Raw genomic sequence first — 21834 nt, 5'->3', positions numbered from 1 at the left:
TTACCTGAGGTGAGTATATCTAACCAAGCGAAAAAAGAACTTCAGGCACTTTTGGATATTGATATTTTTAATAATAATAATAGCAATAGGACTTACACTACAACTTGGCTTTCGAGACCTGTGAGTTTTTAGAGCTAACTACTGGAAAAAATACATTTTTGAATCACTGTAATATGTAAATTATTATATAAAAAACTAGCAGCGTTCACCCCGCTTCGCTGCGGTCACCCCGGAACGCAATAAACTTTGTTACTTAGATAATTTTTACTTTTTCGCTTTCAAGTGATATGATAAAAACCATAGAAGATTGCAGTAAATCTTAACATTATATCGCCTGTCATTTATGTTAACCCGCCCCGCTTCGCTGCGGTCATCCCGGTGCTGGCATATTGTAAAAGTGTCTGTAAAAATAAGCAAATCAATTAAAAAATTTTAAACAGAAGATTCAAGCTATTTTCCGCTGTATATCGCCTGTCATTTATGTTAACCCGCCGAGTGACACGGTCATGCGGGTTGCATATAAATACGTTTATTTTTACCTATGATGAACTAATAACAAAGGATTTGTACGTTATGGACACTTGAATGGTCAATTATCTCAAGACACTGGTAATTAAAAATTAAAGTGATATGATAAAAACCATCTAGGGTCCAAATCCTAATAACCCCCCAAAAATGAAAGAAATTGGTTCAGCCGTATTAGCGTGATGAGCGGACAAATTTTTGTACGTTCTCTTTTATATATATAGATTGAACGTAACTATGTGTGACTGATCATCACGGTCAAATTGCAAAGTCAAATGAAATTACTTTTGGTATATAGTTAGGCCTTAATCCAAGTTGGAATGTTATATTGTTTTTTTTATAATGCATAATATCCTAAGGAGGTAGTGATTGTCCGAATTTTTGCGGGAAAAAAAACGAGTATCTCGCAAGCCGTTAAACTTACAGAGCTGAAATTCAGTGTATTAACTCTTTATTGAAAATAAACAGAATGTGTCCTAGTATTTTTTAAAAATTCTCCTTTATGTGGGGGGGGGGAGAACTTTCTATATATGGAAAATTGGTAGTGAGTTGGTTTGTAAAAATGATCGAAGTCGATCGGTGTTATTAAAAAAAAAATCAGAAACAAAAAATATAGTGCTTGGCTTCATATATCCATTGCTTTCTGCTATAATAATTGCTGAAGCTTATGTTTATTAATGGAGCGCGTACAGCACAGAGCAATCAACCCATGAAGTTGTGAGAAAAATAGGCATAAAATTTGTACTGTAAGCTTAATTACACGCAAATTTTAAGTTTGGATTGTACGCATAATTGTATGGAAAATTTTACACTACTTACTTTGATTTGAAACTGAAATTTCATCCTTTTTTCTACCGAAAAGTATTGATAATTGAACAAGGAAATAATTATACTATGATAATTTAATTGAAATTCATCGTAATTTGGCGCATGGCAAACAGCAGTGTGGTAATTGAAGTTGAAGAAGGAGGGAAATTTCCATTCACCTCTCAGCACTTTCCAGGAACCTCGTTCCCTTTCGCTTTCTAGACGGGGGAGGGAACTTGGTAATGGTATCAAATCTTCATGTGTAGTTACAAAAATTAAATTTATAAACAAATAAGAAATCATCAGTTTATCAGGCTTTAATTGATAATTTATTCACAAGATTCCCTATCAAAGGTGTGGTAGATGAATTTTCTGTTCTACATGCGTCAACATTGCCAACTGACATGGTCGATATGGAAAAGATGTTGTATGGTGATAGAGAGATAATACTTCTTGCCGAGTATTTCAAACCTGACCAAGAAAAATCGTTATCAGACTTAAGTCTAACAAGCAGATTGTCGATGAGGAGTTGCAGAAATCGGGTAGAAGTTTTATCAATTTCCACGACAGAGTGGGAATGGGGATTTCCCCTTATGAATTTACAGATAACTGATATTAGAAATATATTAAGTGCTCAAACATTGTCTAACTTGTTGCTCATCAATGTTAATGGCCCACCGCTAGACATGCTCAAAGTAGACAAGCTAGTTATTTCTTAGCTGAAGGATGGACATCATTCCACTGCGGATGATTTACCGCCAAAAGATTACCAACAGGAAATAAATCCGATTTCAGATTTGTTTTAAGGTGGAAAATTACGAGTTACGGGAAATGTATACTTGTATTACTATTTGTGTTATTCAACTTTGTACCTAATTTTTAGTAAGTCTCTTCTTTGCTTTAGGTAAACTACTTTGAATAAATATTCATAATAATTGCAATTATGCATATTTGTAACTTAAATTTTACGTGGTGTTTCAGTGATGACACAAATTACAATTATGAGCATACTTTATGGAAGTGCTCTCACATAGGGTACCCGTGCACCTTTATACCCTATGAACAACTGATTTTTCAAGTCTTCTGTGAGAAAAATACTGTGAACTGAGAAACCATAACCTTTTCCATATTGTACAGGAGTATTTTCCTGCGAATAGAAGTTTCTTGTGGAATGCGTTCAGAAATTAACACTTGCAAGAATTTAGTACACAGAAGTAACACTTGCAATTAGGACAAGTATATTTTAGGCACACACTAATTTCCCCCACCTCGAACTGTTTCAATTTCCTCACTGACAAACACTTTACAATTTTATATCGTAAAGGTCAGATCCACCGTTATTGTAGCAGAGTGGTGCTTGAGCGATTGACTAGAAATTCAAACTCTAATTAGTGACAATTTCACAGTCTTGTTTCATTACAAGTGCAAACTCTTTAGTCAGTTCAGAAGAGGCCGTGGATCGTGTTCAGAGTTGACGATGAATTTTGGTGAGCCAGAGTAGGTCAAAGTGGATGAGAGTGTTTCATGGTGGGTCAGAGTAGGTCACAGTGGGTGGTGGGTCAGAGTGGGTCATGGTGGGTGGTGGGTCAGAGTGGATCACGGTGTGTGGTGGGTCAGTGGATCGTGGGTCACGGTGGGTGGTGGGTCAGTGGGTCGTGGGTCAAGTTTTCATTGACCCACGCCAACTCTGATAAGGGCGTGTATGCTTTACGAGTTCAAACGGGTGAAACGCCGCTTCAACGGGGCGGAAGATATGCTAAGCCTTTAGTGAGTGTGTCGTGACTACGCGGACAGTGCAGCGGTGGTTTAACAAGTTTAAGAATTGTGATTAAACACTCGCAGACGTACCACTTGCTGGAAGACTAACACATGTCCAAAATGAAGATCTTCAGGAAGCAATTGAGGGGAACAGTGGCCAGACATGTGAAGAATTAAGACTAATTCAGTGTGAGTGGAGAAACCATTCGACAACACCTCCATGAACTTGAAGCACTACAAATTGGGTCCCACATGATTTGACTCCGGGCCAAAAGGCAAAGGAACAGACACCTGTGTTTCTTTGCTGTCTCGTCTGAGGAAGCAGCCATTTCTGGACAGGCTGGCGTTGACATGTGGGTCCTGTATGAAGCCCCACTGCGCCATCATCATTGGTTAGCACCCTATGAGCCGGTTCCAAAAGAGCCGAAACCAGCACTGCACCACAAGAAGGTCCTCCTGGTATTTCGTGGACTGCTCGCGTCATTGTGCATTGGGAACTGCTACCAGTTGGTTAGAGCATCAATGCAACTGTGTACTGTCAGCAGTTGAGCCTGTTCAAGAAAAGCTCAAAATTCTGGAGTCAGCACTTCTGAATCGCAAAGGGATCCTTCTGTTACAGGACAATGCTAAGCCCCACGTGGTTAAGATGACCCGGGACACCTTTCTGCGACTTGGATGGGAAACACTATTGCATCCGCCATACTCCCTGGACTTTGCACCGTCCGATTATCACCTGTTCCATTCCTTGGACAATCACCTTCGAGGACACCAGTTCAAATCCCTAGTAGAAGTTCAAAATGCACTTGATACCTTCTTCTTTACGTTGGCAGAAAGTCGTCGATTCTGATGGAGACTATTTTTGATCTTCCGGATACGTCTTAGATGACAATATCAATGTTCGAAGATGGTGGGTGAAGAAGCGACATAACTTTCTTGGTTACTTTTATATATTCATTAAGTGTGCAGTGTGCTGGAATTTATTTAACTTCAGAAACGAAGTTTTGTTCAATCCTAGCTACCCAGCTCTCCTTTAAAAAATAAATAAAAAAAAACTTTTATCTTTACTTCAAACATGAAAGAAAAATGCTATAATAATTCTATACGTAGGTTTTGAGAGTATAACCTTTTAAAATGAAGTGTATGGCCAGTTATTCATGTATATGAAGGAGATTATATGTGGTATTGTTTGTATTTATCCGAAATTCTATTTGGTGGAACTAAATGCAAATCGACTTCTGTGTTCCCGCTTGGTACTCATATTGTTCTATTAAAAATAATGAGTTTGTATTTAACATGTCTTGTTTAGAAAATAACTTACCAATAACTTCTTTTTTTTTTTTTTTTTTTTAAAGTTAATTTTATTGATAAATTACATTTCCCAACGTGTGTGAGGATGAGTTACACCTATGGTAGTATTTTTGCTGGAACATTGTCAGAATGCGCTACTTTATTTTTTGAATGTAAAAATAGATTTTACAACTGTCAACGCTCCAAAACAACATGCAGTTTTTCTCATATCCGATAAATATTGATGCGTACTCAGGGGTGTAGCCAAGGGGGAGCCCATCGGGGCCGGGCCCCCCCAAATGGTTTCCTGCCCCCCTCCCCCAAATGACCAGCTTTTAAAACATCATAGTAAAATTACTTCGCTTCATTCATTTAAAAGTAAAAAAAAAAGTTTATTGAAGTTTGAGTAACACATGGCCTTGTGTTCAGTTTTTGCGGGGGAGGGGGGGGGGGAGCGAAGCAAGTATCGCCGCCACTGGTTGGATTTGATTTGATTTGAATTATAGTTTAACGTCCCGTTCAACAGCGTGGCTATATTAGACATGAAATCTTAACTACATGTGCTTCCCGCGAACAAAACCAATGCTATAGGCGTGTACGCTAACTGCTTAACCACGAGGGAGCTCTTTATGCCATTGTAAAATACCCAATTGTCAAGGGCGCCCATGTTGTGGTTTCCAAGGGGAGGGGGGCAAGTATAAGCGACATTTCAAATATAGTTTCAACTTTTGCTGTAACTATTCTAAAAATTCAATTGAGTTTTCGATATTCCGAAGTACAATATCTTCAAGGCGAGCGCCCCACCTTGATCCCCCAAATGGGCGCACTTGTCAATTTCCACATATTTTTTTTTCAATGTCTCAAATATTTTTATTAGATTTCTCCTTAAGTGCACACAGAACTTGGAATATAACTCCACTGTTTAAAAGATAACAAAAAATCAACACTAGCCTATGCTTAGCCGCATTAGGTGTCAAACAGAGGACCGCCCCAGCTGGAAATATCAGCATGTGTTTTCAAGTTCAAAGGTAAGTCCCTTATGAATAGCTTGTGCGTCAAAAATAACTTTACAGCAAATGCAGTCGTTTTCTATTATCTGCATATTGTAGAGGATGACATTAAATGTTATATGTAACCACAATGTTGTATAAATCTGAGCATCTTTACATTTTGTTTGATGATTAGTTGCTACAATATGAATGAAAACTTAAGGAACTATGACGTTTTCATTCTAGAATCTGGTGGAATTCTGTGTCTTACTCCTGTTAACATTGAGGGTTACTTGGTAACAGTGGTGATCGTTGTTCGTATGTTTGGTTCACGTGGGGAGCGTAACTGTAGATTTGTTTCTGTTGTGAGGTAAGAGTTAAGAAAGTTAATTGATTCGATCAAATAGAAGAGTGCAAGTTCCTATAGAAGTAAATGAAGAATTCAATAAAATTATAGGTAAAACTTAAGAAGTTGTCTTCGAGTTTTCTGCCGTCAATATGTCGAGCCAAGTGCAAGGTTGATTTTGAAATTTAGGCCTACCCTAAAACAATTTAAAAGTTCGTCAATAAATATTTATTGTCTTTTTAACATATTATAGAAGTTATAGATGTCTGATTAAGCTGTTTTTTTCAGTACTGTTTTTGAAATATATCGAAGTATAAGTGAATGTGTGGACGTTTTTCTATAACAGATAATTTGCACGTGAGCATGTATCGTTTTGGAGGGGTGATTCGGGTGGGATGCGTTAGTAGGTAATAACAGTCCTCAATGGCTAGCGTTCATGCGGATTGATGAGCTGTTAGCAAGAAAATTGTATAGTATTTTCAGGTATTAGTTTTCCCATGAATCGGTTGATAATGGTTCTTTATTTCTAACTCTGATTCTGAGTATAATAATGCATTATCGGTATATGGCATAAAACTACAGTACATAGATGATGAATTAACTTGTGCTAGGTTGCAACTAAGAAGCAGGAATGCTATCTAACCGAGTCAATCAGGAGCGCACCAGGAGGATCGAGCAGATAAGTGGAGTGGGCGCGTCAGTGACGGTGGGTACATGAAAAATTGGGTGGTTTACAACGGCTTGCTGTAAGTTCAGTATGGGCTTCTGAACCGTCGATAGAGGATAAGGTTGCAGGGGTGAACCCCGCGAGTAAGTGCGAATGCGTCAGATTTGTTTGCAAGCTCAAACTCGGTATGTTTAACATAAACAAAAACTAGTTCCGCTGTCTAATTATGCTTCGTTTCCGTAGAACGTGCCCTTTTTCGACGATACCGACAAAAGTAATATACTCTGTATTGGGTTACATGTGAAATGTAAGATTTGTTGTGTTACTTTCATGAAAATAGATTATGGTTTGAAGTTTTCTTTTAATCGTTCTATGCGTCACGACGTGTATCAGGGAATTACAGAAGATACTTTCATCCTTACTTCAAGTAATTTATACTCGCCACCTCTAGGCTGTAAAAATCCTTTCATACCACCTATTTCCATTGATATGATGTCTAATGGAGAATAGTTGCACAGAATCGGAGCTGCCATTGGATAATGCTTCTGTTTACCACGATCTGATCTAGTTTATCCTGCTTATGTTTGCGTAGTTTCCAGAGTCCCTCAAGTGATGTGGCTCTGCATTTTGTGATATTCTGTTTTCATTGGCCAAAGGCACAAAAGTCCGTGAATAATCCATCTGGTGATTTAACGGGGAAGTGTCTACAGTTTTAGAAACGTCTTAAAAACCTTGGGGGGAGGTATGGAAAATTGACCTATTAACCTTCTCCTCCCACTACATGGTAGTAAAACAAACATTTTCTCCGAAATTCGGCGTTGCCAAGAAATTCAAGCTAGCTGACAATTTTCGACCAGAGGGGTGAGTGCGTATTCCTCTCTGTCACTTGAGAAAGGTTTTGGCGAAAAAGAAAAAAAAAGTAGCGTGGAAACTCCCAATGGTTTGTGTTGTTTTGTTATTTGACACTTTGAGTGGAAAAATCTTCCTTCTTCCTTTGGAGAGGAACAAAATTCGAACTGGACGGCAGCTCTCGGCAAAAATAGGGGGTGAGCAAAAGCTGATCTTCTCAGTCATATGAATATGGAATGGAATGTCTCAAATGTTTTGGCGAAGAAAAAAGTAGTCTGGAAACTCCGATTGCTTGATGTTGCTGTTATTTGACACTTTCAACCTGCTTTCAACAGAATATTTCTTTTTCCATTGAGACGGAATGATCTATATATGCAGGCAAATTGGTCAGTGTTTGTTTATTTCCCCCTTCTCTATATAGAAAGAAAGAACCCAATGTGTAAGCCATTAATCACAGTGTAATGGGGACCAAAGCTATGGCAACGTCGTTGAACATAAGTTAAGTTACAATGTCACTAGTAAGAGGATATGATTGTTCGGACAGTTCCGATTACCACCCACTAAGGCTTTTAAGATCCTGCCAGTTCTCTAAATGGACATCCTTAATAGTTGTCTGGGCTTACTCGAGCAGACGGTTCTACCAAATTATGACACATTTTTTACGTTTTCATTCTAGCTTAGAGCATTGTATTTCTTTTAGAGCATGCAGTAAATGAGGAGCTCAAGTATAAAGAATTCGTTTTTTTACTAATAACTTTTACTGCATATGTCATTACAAAGAACAGAGTTTAAATCTTACGTTTGTGTAGCTCATATAGGGAATCTTTTATAAATAATTACACAGGTAAAAGAAAATACATAAACCCTAAAATAACCAGTAGTCGGCCTATGAAAACCAAAGGTCGGCCATTACTTTAACCAGTACTCAGCCACCTATAGAATTGACTTTTTTAATGGAATTTTAGAGATCAATTTACCAATTTAAAGGACAAATATATTGCACTCAGAGTTCCTACAGAGAAAAATTACGTGGAAAATATATTGCGATACAGGAAAAAAAGACTTCTTGGATGATACTTACTATAAACTAAGAAAAATGTGCCTCGACCTAGACTAGCCTATTTAAAACTAATATATAGGCTTATTTATATTTACATTCATATTTATACTTAGCTACAACATTAATCCTTTAATATGAAGTTCATTAAGCACATTCAGGACACACAAACACTTGTTTAGCATCTTTCTGGTACGATAATTCACTGAGGCACGTGCATTTTAAGTGGTACCAGCTACCAGCGATCACAAAAATCACACCCAATATATTTAAGTGTATTGTTCTCAATATCACTTTATCAGTTCTTCTTCATAGGCATTAGACGGCTTTTAACAACTTTTTGCATCTCGTCTTTTCAACTACTAGTGCTATTTGGCTTGACAGTCTTTTTCTTTCTATTTGACACTGTACAAATTTTCCTTTCTTCTTTATTCTCTCCCTTTTTCGTTTTAGACGTTCCTCTTCTAGTTTTCTTTTCTTTTTCATTCTTTACCATCTGATAATTTCTCCATTCTTGGGAGGATATTGCACTTTGAACTTTTTCTCTGGGCACATGTTTGGTAGTTTTGTTTTCGATTGGAGCTAGCCAGAAATGATGCTGATGAAAGGCAGATGACATGGAAGTATTTGACGAAGGTTCTCTTTGAATTTCTTCTGAGATCATGAGTTATTACTGGCACTACTGATTGTAAAAACCGAAGCAGACCTTTCATCTTGTGTCGTTTCAGCACAAGATGCCATAACGAATGTGTTTTCCTGGTTTAAGTCAGACGTAACGTCTGTTTCTGATATCGAAGATATATTTGTAGGCTCTAGAAGGCCAATTGCTAAAATCTGGTATGTTCCAGGACTAAGATTATCGAACATTTCACTAGCAAGTATCTACTGATGTAGCAGATCGATCCTCTACGGACATAACAATAGCCCTATGTGTGTTCATTAGTGTAAAACAAGAAGACTCTTTGGATACAGTACCCTCAACGCACCTGATTGCAAAAACATCTGACACTGGGCCTATTCCAGTAGAAGATGTCTTTGGACTGGTAGAAAGAAACGCTGAATCAGGAGTTCTTAAACTGTTAGACATATTTTCCTCAAGCTGACAGTGAGTTAGAATGTAAATATTTATGATTATTCTGTATTGTTTTGGCAATGAGGCAACTCTAGGAATAGAACAGATAATAATAATAATAATAATAGTTAAAGAGCAGTTGCAACCTTGGAATTAAAAACGTGCAGAAATGCGACATTCTGCGGAGTAATTTAAATCATCAAATTAATTAGATATTGATATCCTTGATTTACTAATAGTTACCTTAGATTAAAAGACTAACCTATAATCAGGGTTAAAAATATATTGATTACTTGTCCTTTAAATTTTAGAGAAATAATTCAGACCAGCCATAAATCCTTAGTCTTATTTTCAGGAAAATACAATAATTGAAATGGTTGTAATACCAGACTGGTATTAAAGTACGGGATAAAAATAAACGACCAACATCGTCATAAGTTTTAATGGCATTTTCGGTCGTTTAATTTTGTCCCGTACTTTATAGCTGTATTATGCTTATATGATGCAGTTAGTGACTTCATAACAATTACTTTTTTCATTACATCGTTAGAAAAGTCTTCTACATATTAGTTAAGTGTCTTAGTTGTAGAAATGTGCATTCAAATGGAATGAATGATAAGTGGATGTCTATTGGAGTATATGTATCCAGTAGTCGTCCGTTGAAAGTAATGGGGGGCTGACCACTGGAAAATGAAGTCAAGAGTCATTTCCAGTTGTCAGCCCCTAATGGCTGACTACCGGGAAACGTTATCAAAAATGCAACTTGTAGTCAGCCCCCCTTATTTCTACGCAGTATCTTGTTTTGTATCAAAACCACGAATTTTTAAAACAAACTACATACATTCATGCATCGAAGAAAGCAATAACTCGTACTATTTTACAATAATGTAGTTTTAACTTAACTTTGAAGTAAAGCTTCTTCCTTATTCTTTTATTAACAAAATGCTCCCCTTGCTCACTTGCTTTAGCAGATATCAAATTATATTTTTTTCTTTTTTGCCACGAGAAGTCACATCAGGCCAGAACAAATGAGGTTGACTACTAGAGCTCTGATTTAAGTTTTAGTTGACTATTTCGATAACGGGCTACTGTATGCTTATTTAATATGCTTTTTACTGGAAAATGGCTGACTACTGGAGACGGCTGACTTTAGGCATACTCACCCTATAGCATAAAAACTAGTACAGTGCAGAAAAAAGACGAAGCCGTTGGGAGGTGTGTCCGTATGGAGAGGCGCATCAGCGACGGAGGGTATACGCATGAACGAGGATAGTGGAAGGGGAACCTTTTAGATCATAGGTCCCCCTATATAGATTAGTAGCCAGGTTGGTTCCTTTCTGCAACAAAGTTTAATATTTACTTTACGTAGTATTGCCGAGCAAGCGTTAGCGAGTGAAGGCGGGTCAGAGCACGTTATTTTTCTGTCTTTATTACAGCTGAATGGGAAGGGGTATTTGTTCTATAGAGCGTCTCACTCTTAGATTCCAGTACAGAGTAAATGGAGCGCGCTGTTGCCACATATGATAGGCAACAAAATACAGATCGTTGGGCGAGGAAACAAAACCAAATAGAACTATCAAACATTCCGAAGTACAATTAGTTTCTTTCATGCTTCCTAAAGAAGCATAGAGGAATAGAACAAAGAGCCTTTTCGTTCTGCTTTATGACCTCGTGAAGTTATTTGTTATTAACGCTTTTTCCATCTGTATTTGCGTATCCAAAGTAAATAAGAAAAGTGGTATTACAAACGAAACCAACTTTTATTGTCTAAATTGTCAGCATTCCAAAGGACATTAGGGACCATGTGAGAACTGTAAATGAATCAATTACAAAAACTAATAACTTTCTATTATCACCAGTAAGTGAGGAGTTCCATTATTAACAGATATTGGCCGCCTTTATCCTCTTTCTTAGGTACTGATCTAATGAAGAAACAGTTGGTTTGTTTGAGTACCAACTGCATTTTTGTGATTTAGGTTATTGCTGACTGAATTACTATTCTAATTCAAGTGTTTGGATACTTACTATTCACCCGCGATTGAAATTTGTCTTTCTTGGAATAGAGAAAGGAAGAACTGTACGCTTCCGCAACTAAAGGAAAACGATCGAAGTAAGTGCAACGTAAGATTGAGTGGAGTTGACGCAATGTTTCTCGCAGGTGCGGTGCAGGATACGATTTTGTGCGATCATGTTTCCGATAAGCAATGCAGGCCAAGAGGCACAATAAATTCGTGTTCGCATAGCATCAACAGTGAATAGTTATCGGTATAGCACGACACTCTACATCAGTAATATTAAAACGACCGTTATGAAGAAAATAGTATTGGCCAGATTTGTCACTGCCTTTCTTCTGGTCAGATGCGCGCGCTTTAGAAAGTTGATTCTTTAACATTAAAAGTCATAAAACCTAAATAAAGAAAGATATCGACCTGCGAATTGTTTTAAAAATAACTTCAATCATTACTCAATATTTTTCTCGCTTTGCACCCCTATCTAACATGAAAATTAAAAAGTTTCTCACTAGTCAACTTTTTAGATATTGCATTGCAATAGTATACGCACTTTCTCTTACATTTTATTTTTTATTTAAAAATTCAAAAAGTTTTTTGAATTGAAACTTTCCCAACATTTGCGTCAAATGTGGTATTAATAGCTGTATAAGTTTCAACTTTGTATCTTTTGTAGTTCAGAACTTATGACGTGATATATTTAACGCTATGTTAGAATTTGCCATTGGGAAGATTTCACTATTTCAATATATTTCAATACTTGAAAATTACTTTTGATATGAGGAAAATATATTATTTTCTAGCAGGGGTGGCTGGTTTAAACCAGTTTTTTTTTTTTCAAAAAAAAAAAACGAACTGGTTTAAACCAAAAAACGAAAAATGTAAGTGTTCGTAAAATTTTGATTATTACGCATTTGTGGATTATTACGTTTCACTCCCTTATATTATTCGTATTATATTCAGACCTAAATTCCCCATTCATTACTCAAAGAGATTATACTACAAAAGCAACTTTTGTTCTTATTAGTTTATGTTTCTTTTGTGTTTTTTAAATAGTTTGTTATTATTGTTATGCAGTTGCAATCAAAGAAAAATTCTGAATAATGTTTCGTTTTAATGTTTACTGTTGATAAACTACATCGAAGTGCCGTACTTTTTTTTCTGGAGGAGGGGGTCATACAAACCCAACGAGAGGCATTTATTGAAATCAGAAGTATCTTTGGTATCTATTTATATATGAATGGGTCAGAACCAAAGCAGACTGAAATAATTCGTATCTTTATTCTCTTTTCTTACTGATATGCAAATTAAGTCGTCATATTTCTTTAACTTGGACTGTAAAAATCGTAGTGAACTAACTTATACTAAATTAGTTCTTCCGTACTCTGCAGATTTTGAAATTGTTTATATGTAATTCTGTATAATACTTTCATTTGTGCAACTGTTTATTTCTTTTGTCCTTCTGAAATGACTCTTCACAATTATATTAACAAATATGTAAAGATCAGTACAACGTATATTTATCAGGAGTCATCGTGAGTGAGTTGGCAGATGTATTGCATTCGTGGCTAATTAGTTCTGGTTTCGAGTTCAAATGGAGGACAATTTCTCTCGGATGTAAGCCGACAAGTGGTTTGAATTCCGCTTTAATCTTATGTGACCCCTTCCAGCACAACCCGGTTGATGTATAACAACACCAAGGCGAAACAAACTTATTTTGTCCATATATGATATAAATACATTGAACAAATTATTTAAACTAAAAAAACCTGGTTTAAACAAACAAACAAACAAAAAAAAAAAAAATAAAAAATAAATAAATAAATAAATAAATAAAACGGTTTAAACCTTTTTTTTTTTTTTTTAATAAAAGCCATGGTTTATGCCAACCCTGTTTTCTAGAGAACACAATGTTCTACAATAATCTATCCATATCTAGCAAGAAAAAACTATTTCTAAAATTCAGGCTAAGTGTGGCAACAATGGGCATAAGGAAAAGCATTGCCGTTTACTCCTGTACTATAGTCTAAGGGTGAGACGCTCTTTAGAACCTTGCCTAGTGGAAGAGTACACTGACACATTCACTATTACTCAAACTTCATTTCAATATGCTGTGCACTAACAGTAATTGCTTATATTCACACACTCATTCCTTCACAAAAAAAGTTTCACATTGTATTGTACCCATAAGTTTTCTGTTTGGTAGAGCCGTTCTGTTTGAGTGAACTTGTCTGTTGTCTTGTGTTCCCCACGAGACAAACAAGCAAAAGTTGTCTCATCGGTGTAACTGGATGTGGAGTTGGCGGTCTCAGGGCCATACAAATAAAGGTCATTTTGGCGGTATATGGAATCTAAGGGACACTTTATAATACACGCTCCATTGGAGAGTATGTTATCTAGAACATTGGGTTAGAGCTGGAGCGGATTTTGTATAGTTTAACCCCGGGATATAAATTTTATATTACATGCTCCAGTTTCTCTTTGTAGGTATCAGAGAGGATGTGTAATTTACACGTTTTTCTTAGTTGTTTTTATTGTCTGAAATATTTTAATGTGTTGCTGAGCATGTTCCTGTTTATAAGGCGGTGTTTTTCTTCGGTCGAAAATAGTCCCAATGCGCGAGGGTATTACTTACGTCATTGTGTTTTGACTGGAGCGGCCTTTGTAAGTTCACCCGATGCCACTCTATAAGAAACTTTCCCTTGTTACAGAAACCTGCCACTGCTGTAAACTCTTTGAGGAAATCGCTTGCACCTGCTTTGACCTGGTTAAATTGACGTAGGCCGTATCTGGGGTGATGATAACTTTATGTATTATCTCTAGATAGCGTTCATACAGGCATTTACCTATTAAAATGGACTTTTGTCCATTGGCCTATTAAAATGGAACATTAAAACATCGAGCCACACCACTTGAGGGACTCTGGAATATGCAAGAACGAGTTGGCTCTACTGGATCAGACTGTGCTCCGCTGCAAGTTCAGATGTCGCTGTCTATTGCTTGCCATACCAATGTTTTCTTGAACTTCCTCCACCCCTCTTCTTTTTTTCGTCGTATCGTAGCGCAGCTCGATCCAAGGCGTGGTAATACTTCCTTCCTGAAGCTTCATCTGGCTTCGAAGGCACGTAGGTCTCATCATCCACTCGCAGGGAGTTTTAATAAACGTAACGGTACCCTGACTTCGCACGCTCCTCCTGATCGTTGGTGTATTTGCAGTTTTCTTGACGTATGTCTTAATTCCCAACGTTTTCTGCTTTATAAGCTGCAGAGTTGACTTCTCAGCTTCAACTTTTGTGCAGCATGGCGAGCAGACATCGACAGATCCCTTTGAAACAACTTGTGCATTTTCGCCATCATCTTCAGTTCAGATTTCACTTCTGGACGATCAGTTTGTATGTGGTAACTTCTCTGCTGGATAGCCTCGAACCTGATCATTCGGTATATCGTGCATTTTAGAACACTTTCGTCGCAAAAACGAAGCAGTATTTTGAACTTACTTTTACCTGCTTCATTTTCGTAGTATGAAATGATGAGTTTTGCCATCGCCACTGGGTCATTCCACGTCAACTCAACACAGTCATCCAGACTGAACTGTTTGGATTTCGATGAATTTTGGTACAGTTGTTGGTCTCATAGACGTATGAAAAAGTATTAAATTTTAGGTCTCTTGCTCCATTTGTTCTTAAGGGTATTCACTAAAGCGAAATTAAACCACCGCTAATTTTAGAGTTTTTCTGTAATATCTTCAAAACAAATAAAAAATATTCGAAAATCAGAAACGTAGTGAACTAGACAATACGATTTTACATGTAATACCTTTACTACAACTCACCTATCTGCTTTTGGTATACCACTATTTACAAAACCCGCAAGAAATGCTAAATCTATCTACAGTTGCAAATGGAAAGCAGATAAATGAGTTGTGATAACGGTATCACATGCAAAATTGTACTGTCTAGTTCACTACGTTTCTGCTTTTCGAATATTTTTATTTATTTTGAAGATATTACAGAAAACTAAAATTAGCGGTAGTTTAATTTCGCTGTAGTGAAGACCCTTAACTTATTTAACTTTGAAATTTGAAAATTTCGAGAGCAGCAACCAATTAAGATACAGACATGAAAGTGGTATAGTTTAAAAGCTCTTTCAATGGACTTTCATATGAGGTGCTACTTGGTAGGGGTTATTTTGAAAAAAATCTAACAAAATTTGAAATTTTCAGAAAATGACAATTTTAAAATTTTGAAAAACTTCTCAAAATAAGTTTATAATGTCTGTTTACACCACCCAAAGTTATTCTGGGATCTCCTTGGGATCAGGAGTTACAGTGCATAACACACACATATTCAGGGAAAAAAATGCAAAATATGTACATATTGCTTTTTAAAAAAATAAATTAGTATAATATTTACGCTTGTATCACTATTTCTAGTGACACGCCTTGAATTGCTGGAATTTCTCCACAATTTTATTCACTTCCTTTTCTGGTAAATTATATGTTTGACTGGATTGACTGTGCATATCACATCTTCAGTGGGAATCCACAGTATATCAGGTGCTGCAGGAAAGGAAAATGAAGGTGATGGTCCAGAAGGGTGTAGGAAAGACACTTCTATCAACTGTTGTGCTTCATCTTTGGCCAGAACATAGCTCATTAACCACCTGTCACCGTAGATGGAAGTTACATATCTATTTATATCACTGAAGGCAACCCCGTTTCCATCAGTTAGAGAATAGGTGGTTGTAATGGTTGAATTGGAAAATAATTTAACATTTACCTTTGTCACCCTGTAAGGGTATAAAAGCATGGAATTGTTGTGTACCTGGAATAGCTATAGCTTTACTGTATCGGTTGGCCATTTGTTCTGCAGTTGTAATGCATTCCTCAAGACTTACATACGTGAGGTCTATATTAGAGATATTCTTGTCAGCCCATTCAAAGAGTTGCCTGGGAGTTGCTATTTGGTCTTCATATGGCCTTTGAAGGCTTGCCTTAGCTGCCAGTCTTTTAACTGTTCCCCGAAGCCCATCAAATGGGCCCTTTCCATGAGCTGTGGCGGCAAAATGCCATTCAACTTCAACTCCGAAGTCTTCTTTATGATGACACAGTTTTTTTTTTTTTTAATTTTTTAATTTTTATACTGGGCAGGCGACTCATCTGAAAAATAGTACATTTTACTAGGAAATGACTCAAACTTTGATTTCAGGAACTGAATCAATTTTGTCTGGAATAGGTAAACAGCAGTAGTGTTATGATGGAGGCAATCTGATACGATTACGTAATTGAAATGTTTTAATCCATCCTGTTTAAAATACATAACAAAAGGGTGAATTGTGGCCTGTGTATTCGACCGGTGATATGACTGTGCTTCATCTTGCAAAACAAATGAGTAATTCTCAGAAAAATCACAAATAACAACCACTTCTTTGTCCAGTAAGTGTTCCTTCAAATTACTTAAAAAAGAACTCTTGTTTAGCTATGAAGTCATGACGAAGTAGTGCAGCTAGCCTTTCACAAAACAGGTCTACAAATTCTAGAACTGTATTTTTGGACCATTTCCAAGTTACACCTATCAACAGAGACTCTCTGACGGAAGGTAAGTGTCTCCATACCTTTTTCATCAAATGCCTGCTCCAAAATTGTTCTGATACTGTTTGCAACTGAGCATGAAACACATTTTGAAAAGTAGCATCTACAGAAGCTGGAGTACAAACCATCATCTGTAGACAGTCTTTGTATGTAGTTATCTTACCGCTAGTAATTGATTTCATTCTGTTCTTTTCTATCATGAGTTTTACATTTTGATGTTGCACACACAGACTGAATGTGTACCACTCTTACCAGCAAAAACACAGCTCTTTGGCCTGAATTCCGCAAATTTGGATAAACCTACTTCGAATGGGGACTTTTCTTTGAACAGGTATCTTCTTAGGCTTCCTGTAAATTACAAAGCATCAGTCTTTTCGATACTTTAACTTTAGTACCTGTGTTGTCCACCATAGAAATGCAGTCCTTAATTCCTGGCATCATTCGACTGACTTCGTCACTTGCACAAAAGTCTTTGACACAGTTAACAGTTTCCGTTGTTAGGTCTTTTCCAGGTTTCATATCAGGGCTTGACAAGACACCTTTTTCTTTTAAAAGTGTCTTCGCTTGGCTTACAGTGTAGTTGGGGGCCTGAAATTCCGGCATTGTTTTTCTTATACTCCAATTATCGAGCACAAGGGTCAGTAATATAACCTTCTTTTTTCTACTAGTGCAGCTTGCATATATCTTTTTGACATATTTTAGGAAATCACATTCAGTATCACTGTCTTCATCGGTAGAAGGTTCATTCAGCAATTTCCTCTTCACTGCAACACTGATCCTTGCTGCTTTCTCCTGCGAGTATGACTTGTAACCAATCTTCCTTTTAGCCACAGGTGACTCTCCCATCTTTAAAAGAGAACTGTTTAGAGATTGAAGTGCCTCTGTTGTATTTGAATAAGGTAAATCACAAATATCTGCATCTTCCTGACTGCTGCCTGGTAGATGAGAAGTGGTATCTTGATCTTTCAAATTGGAGAGTTTCTTCCTGCAACTATCACACACTTTAGAATTGCGACTTGTTCCTGGCATCAAGGCACACATCCGCTGGGTCACAGGTCTCAATCCTTTCCTAACGTGTGAATGGTTAGGTTTGTTAAAAGGGTTAAAACAATTCAAACTCTGTCTCTTGTCTGAATTATCCATTTTGCCGACTTGTAATTCAGAACTCACTTGGACTAATCACTGAACGCAATGCATTCTCATGAATCAACTAATCTCTTTCAGATCTGGAGCTCCTCTTTAGTGTTGCCAGGTCCCCCAGTTCGAAAAATCGCTGCTGAACTGTCAAAATTCCGCTACCCTTACTGAAATTCCGCTACATTATAAAATTAAACTTAAATGATAAAGAAAAAAAGAACGCTGTTAACAAAACTGCAAAAAATTCACATATTAATGAAAGGCCTAAATTCTAAATGGAAAGTACTTATTCAGTGCTTCATTAAATTTTATGAATTAAAAAAAAAAAAAAAAAAAATCAGTCTTATTTGAATAAATCACTCACGGTCAGTACTTATAATTCTTTTATTATCATGTTCTTTTAACATATTAACATTGTGTAACACGGGCCGGTAGCCAGCCCAAAACTGTAGGGGGGGGGGCGGTAGAAGTAAGAGGGGGCCCGATTCCAACCATATTGTACTTTATCTCTGTATTATAGTCCATTTACAAGCATACCGTGAAAATTTTAGGGGGTAGCAAAAATTTAGGGGGACCGGCCTCCTGATTACGGGCCTGGTGTAACATCAGTTGTATACATTTTTTTCTTTTAAAAATAGAAGAAATGAAAGAAAAGGGATACATATGTTTTATTCGTTACTGCATACAATAACTTCTAAATAATTATGAAAGAATAATTACAATAATGTCACTTGACAACAAATTAAACAAAGATTTATTAGCGTGCAATAAATATCAAATATTAAATACACATATCAAATATAAAATTTATCAAATGTTTCATTGCAATTACCTTCAAGAAAAAATATTTTTTCGTTTAATGCTAATTTTTTAAATTTCTCTCCCTATGAAACTACTATAAAATATTATTTAACTGTATAAAAAATTCTATACTTTTGTCTCAACAGTACTTCTACCCTCTACAACAAATGGACCCTCCCTCCCCAAAACCATACTCTGATTAAGCCTGGAAAAGCAGTAAATGTACAAATTAGATTTCACCTTATTCAGAGTCGTTTTGACGTATAATTTACGTTATACGAAAGGCATAACTATTGCAGGAAACATTTTATTCGAACTGTTTAGTATGTCATTTGTCAGAACAACACTGCATAAATCCCGACTTGATTGAATTTTGTCACATATTTTCTAACCTAACATAAATATTTTGTTCATTTCTTTCAAGCTATGAGAAAAAATTGGAGGTTTTAAGATAGGTTTTCAAAAGTCGCTACATTTTCCGTATTTTTCTTCCGTCACCGCTTTGTCGCCAGGGCAACGAAAAGTCGCTACGCGTAGCGGAATTCCGCTACGGTTGGCAACACTGCTCCACTAACTAATTACAGTGGAGTACGATTCGAAGAAGCAGTTCATAGTCAGGTGCGGATATGCATAAACTTGTCCAGACTTGTCATTGGAAATTCTGCAAAGAAGAGGAACTTAAGTCTTAAGCAGTGGCGGTGATTGGACGTTAAAAGTATGTGTGTGTAAAGGGTGGGGGGGGGGGGCGCAAGGCATGATCTGAATATTTGTATATCAATGTTAGTTTTCCTGATTGTTTTTAGCACTTTATTTGACGAAAAGTTATATAACTAATAGGATACTATCTTTTTCAGTTAAAATACTATATAGCGTATTTTGTATTTTATTAAGTAAATTGACAAGAGCAACGCAAGTACGTACTAGCCCTTTGTACTCTTAAACAACGAAGGTGTAAGAAGAGATTTGATTTCTTCCTCATGAACATCTTAAAATTCTGCCTGAAAAATTGTGAGATCAGATTATTTAATAGGTCTAACAATTTGCAAAACAAATAAATAGAAAAGATATTAATCATAGTAATGAACAATGGGACTTGTTTTGTAGAAGTTATATTGAAATTGGGGATTAATAAACAACTTATATTTTTAATTCCATACATGCCATTAAATGTATGTTATTACTCAGAAAATGAAAAACAGCAAATACAAGCATATGCTACGACATTTAAAGAAATATGCCAATTGCAATTAAAACTCAATTCCTGTAGCTTTCTCAACTCCACGGGAAGACAAATAAGCAATACGTACTCACGCAACGGCAAATATTATATGACACAATTTTTTCTATGAACCAATAATAGATACAAAAACTATATTTCCAAATAAAACTATATACATTAAGGGGTCACTTCAAAATGTAGGGGGCAACTGACTCCTCTTGGCGCCCCCTAATCGCCGCCCATGGTCTTAAGAACAGAATAGATACCTTTCTGGTATCTTGATGTACAATAGTAAATTTGATGAGTAAGTGATAAAAGTGTAAATATTATACTAATTTATTTTTTTAAAGCAATATGCACATATTTTGCATTTTTCCTGAATATGTGTGAGAGTTACGCATTATAACTCCTGATCCCATAGAGATCCCAGAACAAAACTTTGAGTGATGTAAGGAGACGTTATGAACTTATTTTGAGAATTTTTTCAAAATTTTAAAATTATCACTTTTTGAAAAAAAATTGAAAATTTCAAATTTTGTTTGATTTTTTTCCCAAAATAACCCCTACCAAGTAGCATCTCATATGAATGTCCATTGAAAGAGCTTTTAAACGATACCACTCTCATGTCTGTATCTTAATTGGTTTGCTTCTCTCCACTTCATCAAAGATTTCAAAACGTGTCCAATTTTCTCGAAATTTTCAAATTTCAAAGTTAAATAACTTAAGAACAAATGGAGCAAGAGACGTAAAATTTAATATTTTTTCATAGGTCTATGAGGCCAACAACTGTACCAAATATCATTAAAATCTGAGATGTCAAATCAGAATTTCCTCTGTAATTGTTTTGAATTGACGTGGAATGACCCCTTTTTTTTCTTTCGTGACATCATGAATACTGAAGTATCAAACGGACAATTGTGGTCTAGAGGTAGACAGAAACACCGGGCATCTGCTCATGTTTACAGTTCGGTCAAAGGGCATACCTGTTTCATTGTGCAGTCTACCAATTTCTTGTTCACGCTTTTATCATTTTGTAAGAAATCCATGCACCGCCGTTGATGTATCTCACAATTTGAGAGTTTGTAGCTTTAAAACTGATTTTTCCCCCTTGTTTTGACAGCTTATTACTTTGAAAGTACACATTTTAAACTTGTGCATATTAAATATTAATTATGTTTGTACTCACACACGCGTTTTATTAATATTCACCGTAGATGTTTAACCGGCTTATCGATTTTTTCAGCATGACTTTCTAAAGGAAATTTACGTTCCTTTAAAAAAACACACTTCAGGTGACATTCCTGCACTGTAAAATAATTTATTACTGAAGTTATCGTCTTATTTACTCTGAATTTACTTCTAGAACAATACACTGAATGGTTAAAAGATTTAATGATTCTAGTTTCATTTGTTCTTCACTTTTTTACTGGGTTTAACTTCAGGATTAGAGTTAATCCACCTTATGCAGAGTCGTTTTGACGTATGATCAGAGTCATACAAAAGGCCTGATTACCACAGGAACCTTATGTTAGTTGAACTCTTTAGTATGGTACTAATCACGCGTCAAAATGACTCTGCATATGGCCCAATATGTTTAATCTGTACGACCAAATTAAATATTGCTTGGACTTACCTTGGCATTAATATGCTTGAACTCTTCTGCTATAGTATCATACTAAAGAAATCGACAAGCCGGCCGCTGAAACCTTTATTGTGAAGAT

The 21834-nt window shown here is 36.3% G+C and overlaps 1 protein-coding gene across 1 annotated transcript in view; it reads left to right on the top strand.

Annotated features, from left to right (window-relative positions):
• Positions 1-5577: 5577 nt before the first annotated feature.
• The window catches only part of LOC145668104 (uncharacterized), a 37947-nt gene continuing 21690 nt past the window's right edge, over positions 5578-21834 (top strand). The window contains exon 1 of the mRNA XM_081735669.1: positions 5578-5736. The gene's annotated coding sequence lies outside the window, so the exon portion shown is untranslated. The remainder of the gene's footprint in view (positions 5737-21834) is intronic.

The sequence above is a fragment of the Thermobia domestica genome, chromosome 1 (genome assembly GCF_964235325.1).
Source record: "Thermobia domestica chromosome 1, izTheDome1.hap1.1, whole genome shotgun sequence".
Lineage (NCBI taxonomy): Eukaryota > Metazoa > Arthropoda > Insecta > Zygentoma > Lepismatidae > Thermobia > Thermobia domestica.
The sequence above is the reverse complement of the archived record's forward strand: the minus strand, read 5'-3'. Positions and strand labels throughout refer to the sequence as shown.